At 44.5% G+C, this 9,232-nt stretch overlaps 2 non-coding genes across 2 annotated transcripts; one reads left to right on the top strand and one right to left on the bottom strand.

The window, feature by feature from the left end:
- Positions 1 to 663: 663 nt before the first annotated feature.
- On the bottom strand, positions 664 to 736 carry Trnav-aac (transfer RNA valine (anticodon AAC)). The gene has a single exon. It is a non-coding gene; the product is annotated as a tRNA-Val (tRNA).
- A 7,639-nt stretch (positions 737 to 8,375) lies between these two features.
- Positions 8,376 to 8,448, top strand: Trnav-aac (transfer RNA valine (anticodon AAC)). The gene has a single exon. It is a non-coding gene; the product is annotated as a tRNA-Val (tRNA).
- The last annotated feature ends 784 nt before the right edge of the window (positions 8,449 to 9,232 follow it).

The following is a 9,232-nucleotide window of genomic DNA, read 5'->3' as shown; positions in this document are numbered from 1 at the left end:
CTTTGTATTTTTCTCTCAACGTTCTCTCATTGCTTGTATTTGTGCATTTGTACTCTGCACTGTGCCTTTCCTAGTGTTATATAAATATCATTTTGTTGGTTTTCTTTTACATTCGTGGCTACGTCTCCAACTCTGTGTGGTTAGAGAAAGCCGTGCATCTGATGGCCCTCCCGCGTCCCCGGCGATCGGCAGTGGGATTTTTTTATTGGCATGCACCTCTCACGGTGACAGATGAACACAGCGCCGGTTGACACGAATAACAGATTTGCCTTCCGGTGCTCGCATGACGTCACGGTGTTCTCGGGGTTGTGCAAACAGCACGTTTAGCATTTGGGGATTGCGGCGGTACGCATATGGGCGGCCAAGACCACGGCTCACAATCGGAAAGTGGATTTTACAGGGTAAAGTTTGCCGTTTTTATTATCCTATCTACTGCTTCCAAGCTTACAGAACTGCTCTAACGGGACCTTCTATTACGCGAAATTATCCCTCTTATTCTCTTAACATTTCTAAAAGTTGTATCCGTGGCCGCCTTCATGAAACGTAGGTAATCATGACATAGACACGTAAATGAATAGCGGCCGCAGTTGTTGAGTTCGCAATCCGTGTCCGCTCCCTTTTTTTTGGAAAAGCTCAGCTGGCGTACTTGAAAAAAATGAACCGTGTGCCTGCCAGGGATCGAACCTGGGACCTTCCGCGTGTTAGGCGGATGTGATAACCACTACACCACAAGCACAGCCGCCGGCTGAGCTTGAAATGCCGCATTGGTCGGCTGCAAGATTTCGCGCCGACCTACTTTCATAACCAGTTGCCTCTTTTCCAGTCTATGAGGCACATATCTCCACCCTCGATATCAGAAGCATGGAACTTCGATAGAAGTGTTTGTACGTGTCTGGGTAACCCGGTAGATAGAGGCTGCGCCAGACGCCCTACACATCGTGGCCCTCCTTCTCACCCTAGCTGGGAACTATAGTAATACATGACCCAAGGAAAAAGGCGCGGCTTCGTAACCAGTACATATATTGTTTGTATAAGCGAAGCATGTACTGCCCAATCCAGCATGCTTTTGAGCATTTTTTTTAATGAGTATACATTGTTTTACGCGTAGCCCGGAGCACCAACCATGTAAAATCCCTTATCTGCTCAAAAATGCGCGATAAGCGAAGTTAACTGACCGAACTAGTGTAAAAGTGTAAACGCAAATTATTGGTGGAAAAAAATTTTAGGAATAAAAAATAACAACAATAATTACCCAGGAACACGAAAAGGTTTAGATCGACCCCATGCGCCCGATTAAATGAAATTTTAAAAAATTTGAAAGAATACAGACACATAAATTCGTACAAAAGCAGCCCCCGTGGGCGCAGGAATGCATATTGGCAAAAAGAACACATTCATTCTGTATAATTGTGCATATGAAGAATACTGGTGGAAGAATATCAAAAGAAATGTAATACACAAAGCACGAATGACAAGAAATAATTTAACGAAACAAAAAGGTTCGTGTAATCCACTGCCCTCACATAAATAAGACAAAAATAAAACCCGAAAAACGCGCAGGATCCGGGGGCCAAGTCGTGGAAAAAGCCCAAATTATGTAATACCCCATTTCCGCCCAGACGTACGTAGACAGAAGTACGTAGACAGAAGACATTTTTTTGTTATTGTACTTCAGATGTAGCGTGTAAAGATAAACAAAAAGTAACAGAACTAACCGAACAACAAAATTCGCTGAATCTATCCAAATAAATCGAAAGTGCACAGACAAGACAATGAAAACCAAAAATAAATGGGCTGAATGGTCGCATCACTCTCAAAACGTTTCGGTATAAATTTTCGAAATTGTAGGACATTTTTTGTTGAGATAGTTTTGTGGGCAACACCACCTCAGTTTATTCCTTTCGGACCACACCATGGTTAGTTCCTTGATAGGGACTGTGTGTCCTCATTCTGGAATAAGTTTCTAAATCAGCAATAATATCTCAAAACCTGTAAATACTGTTCACTTAATGCGCACGAGCCACCTTGCCCTTGCCCTTCTTGCAAATATTTACCAATAATATCTCGTTATCTCTGCTGACGCTAGATATAAATACTCCTACTGGTACAACAAAGACTGCAAATAAATGTTACACGGAAAAAATGTAATTTCGCTTCAATAAATTACTTCGGTGAATTCATTGACACCTCCTTTGAAAACTTTGATGACCGTTCTGCTGCAGCTTAGAGGGGACTTTTTCCGCATAACATGTATAAATAACTTCGTAAACAGATTTCTTATTGTAATGTAATGATGGCCAATGTGCATCCGCATTGGCAAAAAAGTACGTACATCAAATCATTGTCCGACAGAGACGCCTTTATTGCGTCACAAGCTTCTTCCCGCCGTAATTCACGCTTTTCCGGCGACATTTACCCCTAGATTGTGGTACAAGCTGTTTTAAAGGGAACCATGATGACGTCATACAACTTCCTTTAATTGGAAGGATTGGGCATATGATATTTTGTTACAGCTTCATTCGGCGGAGACATTTGTGCCTACACAGCGGTCGTGAAAAAGCCGGATTCGAAATTTCCCGCTCATTGCCCCGTTATATGAGGTGTAAATGGGCTTGTGAAGGTAATTGGGGTAGCAGCCAACACAAGGCAGTAAATAAAATGACGCAGGGCAGTCCGAAACAAAAAAGCCAGAAATTACGAATTCCTGATGAAACCTAGTAAACAAAATGGCTTTTCGGAGTGTAATAAACCTGTACCGCATAGCAGCAAAGCCATTTTTTTTTGTTCCTGCTTCAGGCGATGAAAGCGGCTAAAATTGGATGACTGAAAGTGCACTGCGTCGCTACGAGAGCTGCTCGTTCGGAGCTCCTGACATTTTTTATAGCGATGTCATAGTTGCGAGAGCTGCTCAAGAGATGGCGCAGCGCCCCCGGAACTCGTAAGGCTCCTAAGTAATATGAGGGGCCTTAGGAACTCGTACAGCCAATCGCAGCTTCCGCCGCCTATACATGTTGATAGCATTTTGTTACTCGCCGTATCGATTCACTGTAATATTTATGCATGCCCTACTCAGCCAAAAGCCGATGGCGGCTCTACAGGTGTCGGCTTATTTAACGTGTATTTCATACTATCATTTCAATGGCTAGTTAATTTAAACATCGCTGCTAGTTTATTTATTCATTATGTTTTTTTAAAGCAGATATACTCTTCCCGAACAACTTTGTCATGCTTGGGCCGGGCCACCACGACGAACACTTTTCAAATGACCAGACAATACGCATTCCATTATTTGGAAAGCACGGAGCCAGGACTTTCCGCTTACTTTCCTGGTAGACAACACTCCAAATGGACAACCCAGCAATTCACCAGCGCCCGTTTCGGTGCCACTGACTCGTGATTCCAGCGTCCCATTTCACTAAGTATCCCGCGCTAGTAGGCCGCCCATCGTTGCCATCTCTGGGTAATGGTGGAATTCACGAAGTCTTATTCCTACTTGATCTGGAGGGAGAGCGGTGTTGTACCAAGTGGGACGTGCAAATTTTGCGCGGCGCCAAACACTACACGGCACGTTTTATGCGAGTGCCAACGTTTTCATCCAGCAGAAAGCACCCTTCGTCAGCCCTTTGGAATAAAGACTCAATGGGCTCTCTGAGGAGTACTTACGTCGCTGGCATTCTTCGTCAACCGCCTCCAAGGTGACGAAGGCGCTCATGTTCCCTTTGCGGACGACGAACTTGAGCAAAATTCTATATAACCCGAAACACTCTGTGACAACGACTTTAGTCAAACGTCTAGTCCCTAACACCGCGAATATCTCTCTATACTTTGCTCCTAAATCTATCCTTCTGTTTTCGGTATTTATTTTTGGCAATATTTCCCCTGTAACCACTCGGAAGAGAGTATAATAAGCTATAGCGTTGCTAACCTTCCTTTCTTTGTTACCTCTTTCTTCCGTTCCTCCTTGTCCGCATATCCTTTCTGTTCATATGGAAGGGGTTGTGATGCGGTACACGGTCCCAGGTATACTGCATTAAGAAAGCGGTGCGTTAAAACCGACGCAAAAAAAAAAAATTCTTGGGGTTCTTAAGTCAGCACACCTACTTTGAAGTCGAAAGCCTTGTTATACTCATCAACCGCCTGTTCATATTTGGGTCCCCTCCTTCGCTGTCGTTTTGTCGTGTTCTCGTGCGAATTCCTTCGACCGGCTTCTTTACTGCGACACTGTGCTTGCGCCTTTTTGTCGCTTTCGTTCCTTTGCCTTACGACACGAATTACGCTAGCAAGCAGATTGGCGCACGCCACAGCTTCCTATATGTTCAGGGTGTTGAGCAGCTTGCCTGTACGTTTTCTACGCTCCCGTTCAGGTTTGCACGCTTAGGTGTCACGCGGCACGCAATATTCTGTAGCTGTTCCGATTCCAATTCACAGATATTTTGGGCACACTAGCCCCACAAAACTTCCGGTTTCTGGACAAAAACCCTAAGCTGTTATGTGCAACGAAGGAAGGAACCGATGAAAGTACTACGCTGCCTCATAATCGTCGTTATGTTCTTTTTTCCTTTGCATTGCATCCTTATTGTTTGTGTAAATATGGAACGTTTTAGGGAATCGCGCAAGCTAGGACCGCCGTTACGCGGATTGGAACTCGGTACCTCCCACATACGTAGCAAGTGCTGTACCTCTGAGCCATCGCTGCGGTGGTGCATGGCTCAGAGGTACAGCACTCGCCCCGCACTCGGGAGATACTTGGTACGAATCCGCGTACCGCCGGTCACCCACCAGTTTCTTGATTCGGTACAGGCATGCCTGGCCTATCCGATTCCGCCATTACGGCACGGTCGCCATTACGGCACGGTCGAAGCAGTTTGAATATGGAGAGGGCTCCATGAACGTGGAAAAAATACCTGCAGAAATCCAGAGAGTGGTCTGTAATGCGTAGTCTTCTAACGCCGCTTGTATATATTGTGAGTTCTTTAGAGCCACATCTGGCCATGAGTAGCCAAAGTCTTCGGGTTATTTTCTTCTGTTGAAGATTTCTTTCATTTCTTTTCTCCAATAATTTAAATTTACACCATTATAGTGATTATAGAAAAAGAAGAAGATCAGACACACACACCGCATCTGAATTAGGCATGAGGCGATTATAGACATCTAAATCCCTAGCCCGCACGATAGTTGGAATTTATGCAAAAGAAATTCATGCAATTCACTCAGCTGAGCTTGTTGGTCACGCCACATGATCACAAGCTTAGACCAGCGACCGAGGCACAAAGAAAACCTGCAACGGCATGTGCCCGAGCACTGGCATCGGCGGCGCGGCGCCTGCTGCGGAAGAGAAACAAGCTGTCGCAGCAACGTGGCACGCGCAATACGCGGTTCTTTTCTGTTTCGGTATTTCGCATCCCGCGCAAACGTGGTTTGGTTTGGATTTGCAGCACATTCTAATCACTATGCCTAAGTCTTCTAGTCTTCTGCGAGGAGCGACGGAAAACAGGGGATCCCGTTCGAATTAACCGTTCCGGATACCGACGCGTTCGAATTCGCGGGAGTTTCCCCCATTAAACTATACAGGGCTGTACCGGTACCAGGGCGTCAGTTCGAATTATCCGGAAGTTCGAATTACCTGAGTGCGAATTAATGAGATTTTACTGTACATACAATTCTGTGTCATATCAAATAAGCAGGGTTAATAACGTATAATGATGGAACCTTAACGTCAAAATGATAATATTTTCAAAGTAATTATGTTTAAGCAAGTAAAATTGAGAATAGCTTTAGAAGTAAGTTCTGAGTGCTGAGCAAATACTACTCGCAAGTTGTCTATCGATCTACATCTACTCTCCTAATTACGAATTTTCCCGCACATGCAAGGTGTCGTGCAGGGTGGACCCATTTTCGCAATTTCTTCGTTCGCATTTTCAGCGTCCTCTTCTCGGCACTTCCGGTTGAATCCAAGTTTTATAGAGGAGATGTATAAGATCATCATCATCATCATCACCATCAGCCTATCTAAGCCCACTGCAGGGCACAGGCCTCTCCCATTATTCTCCAATCACCCCGGTCCAGTGCCAACTGTGACCAATTTATCCCTGCAAACTTCTTGGTCTCATCTGCCCATCTAACATTCTGCCGCCCCCTGCTACGCTTCCCTTCTCTAGGGATCCACTCTGTTACTCTTAAAGACCAGCGGTTATCTTGTCTTCGCATTACATGCCCTGCCCGCGTCCATTTCTTCTTAATTTCTACTAGTATGTCCTCAAGACGCGTTTGTTCCCTGACCCACTCCGCTCTCTTCTTGTCTCTTAATGTTACACCTATCATCTTCCGCTGAATTTCTCGCTGAGCCGTCCCCAATTTAAGTTGAACCTCTTAGTGAGCCTCCAAGTTTGTGCCCCGTAGGTGAGTACCGGTAAGATGCAGGTAACATACCGGTATAAGATGCATATTTTTAAATTCGTCCGTTAATTTCTGTAAAAACATTTTGTATATTTTTCTTATATTTTGGTATTTCAAAACTCCGTTCTACAAATTCTCTCCATTCTCGCTATTATAGCTATTAAATGTGTTACTCCTGCCTCTTGAGCATTTTTGTGGAACTGCATGGCTTTACGTGGTTTGTTCGTTTTCGCCATTCGTTTATTTGTATTTCCGTCGTTCTTATCCGGGCGTATTTAATTTAGTCCTTGTATTTCAGAGATGTACAAGATTAAGATTTTTTATTTCGTCATACCTTCTTGCAAAATGTTTGTTTTCTATTTTCCTCATTTTTTTGGTTTTTCACAACTTCCTTCGGTAGTTATCTCCCTTTACGCAATTATAACGACTGAAGGTGTCACTTCCGCTAATTGTGTATTTTTGTGGGAATGTAGGACGTTGCAACGTTTGCTCATGTTAACCATTGTTTTATTCGTATTTCCATCATTCTTTTTCGGTCATTTTTATTTTACCTGCGTTTTCGGAGGAGACGAACCCGCTACATATTTTCGATTTCATAAATTCATTTTTGCAAAATTTTTATTCTTTCTTTTTCCTTATTATTTGGTTTCTAAAAATACCGTTCGACCAATTATCTCCATTTACGATGGTATAATGATAAAATTGGTTACTTCCGCCAATTATTTCTTTTTGTGCATATGCAGGCCGTTACACCGTCCCGGCTGTGGAAGAACTGCGAAAAGAATGCTACGCACTGGTAAACAGAAAATGCACCCCTCGGTGTAATGACCACGATGGTTGAATGCTAGGGAAAGCCATGGAACTCCCGTGTTAGTAAAGCACTAATTAGAACAAGAGCAGTGCAGCACACCGTCCTGACCAGAAAGCTTCGCATTCTGCCACCGTTGTCGTTTCGACAGAGGGGTAATTGAGTTTTTTTTAGTGCGAATGCACTTCTTAAGCGACCCTGAACCTGCGTCCACCGGCGATGTCCGCATAGCATAGCCACGTGGGGGATTGGCCAGGAATCACCTCGTCTTCCTTGGCAACGGGGGGAGATGGGCGCGCGCTGCCTGGCCGCTGACATGGCACATACCCACGCGGGGGATTGGCCAGGAATCGGGCGTGAGAAGGGCTAATGCACCCGCTTAAAGGAGTACTGACACGAAATTTCAAAGCTGAGATCCGCTCTAGCAATCAAGTACAACGACAACACAAATAGGTGTCTGTGAATAAATGCATCTTTCTTTCTTTGTAGTTGTGTGTGTGTGTGTGATCTCTCTTTCGCGAACATTACCGAACCGCGCAAATTCAACTCGTGCATTCGCACTTTCACATTCTTCCCCTCGGGGAAATGCGGGGAATTTTTATCTCGTTAGTTTATTTTTAGTCTCTTTTCTTCTAACGCCTGTTTTACAAAATTTACCTTAACAAATAGTTTGCATGTTTGCGATTATAAACGTTTAATGCTTTAAGTTTTCTAGATTATGCATTTTTGCGCTGATGCAGGTACCGGTTAAACTGTTAACGAGCTTGGGGTCCTAGTTAACCCGGGAAAAAATTCTTCCCAGTAAAACTCAACGTTGAAGAACCTTCCGGGGTTCGGCGACACATACTAGTCACGTGAAAAGCTTATATGTGCTTTGTATGAAGATTCGGCATCCGGCCACGGTCTTGCACCCCTAAAGTGCAGAGTTAGGGTTAGAAAGGTGCGCGAATGGATGCGTATGGAGTTGAGCGCCACTTCCCTTTGCCTTGTTACCCTGCCGCGTGCACGGGCTGCTATCAACTAGCATCGCTGCCATGGAAGTTAGCGTGTCTTTGCGCGACGGTTGCGATATGCACCGGCGCCAGTGGGACAGGAGCAACCGGTTGCGAAAGTAGGTCAGGGAGAAATAATTCAGCCAAGAGATGCGCCTTTCGGGGTAACAGCGACAGCGGTGCTTGTGGTGTAGTGGCTATCACATCCGCCTAACACGCGGAAGGTCCCAGGTTCGATCCCTGGCAGGCACACGTATCTGTTTTGCCTTGTTTTGCGTAGCTGTAAGCACAAGTGACTTAATAAATATGCGTAGGCACAAGTTACTTCATAGAAGGAAGTTGGATTCACCTGTCTAAATAGTAGGTGCGATTGAAAGGTGAGAATCCGCGAAACTTAGCGGTATGTTTTCAATACCTGATTCCTGGTATTACTATTTTTAATTAGAAAGGCGAGAGATTAAACTGTAGGGTTAAAGGGATAACATGAATGTTTTCGTGCGCTACAAGGTTTGACTGTAGAAGTTTTGAAAGCTTGACAGCCCTAGCTGCAACCAATTGTGAAAACAAAGGAAAGTCATCGAAATACCATAGGGGAAACTTGTGGTTTGCGCCGCCCACAATTGGGCCGATCTGCACCGTTGAGGGTGTGGGCCAAGAAATAATTGCTCTGACGATCTCCAGTAACGAGTGGCGGCTGTCAGATTCTCGGCTTTATATCATTTGATTCAGCGGAGGGGGCGAGTTACTGCCTGGAATCTAAAATAACAAAAAAAAACGATATTTATGTAACACTATGAGCAGCACAACACAGCCTGAAATACATAACACCAGCGATGGAGCAATGCTGAGAAATAATTCGAGGTAGTGATCTTGAATAAGATGACATTTGCTTTTCAGCGAATATGCAAGACAACTATTGTACTAGAATATTCACCGAATGCGGCCGCTGATATACAGCTGTATCGGGGAGTAAACTGGCTTGTGTCGAAGGAAACTTTCCTAAGTAGCGGATCCTTTCTGAAAGCGAAACGGTGAT

The sequence above is a fragment of the Haemaphysalis longicornis genome, unplaced genomic scaffold (assembly GCF_048455015.1).
Source record: "Haemaphysalis longicornis isolate Haplotype H1 unplaced genomic scaffold, Haemaphysalis longicornis Haplotype H1 scaffold_3, whole genome shotgun sequence".
In the NCBI taxonomy this organism is placed as follows: domain Eukaryota; kingdom Metazoa; phylum Arthropoda; class Arachnida; order Ixodida; family Ixodidae; genus Haemaphysalis; species Haemaphysalis longicornis.
Note: the sequence above shows the minus strand (reverse complement) of the source record. Positions and strands in the feature narration are given on the sequence as shown.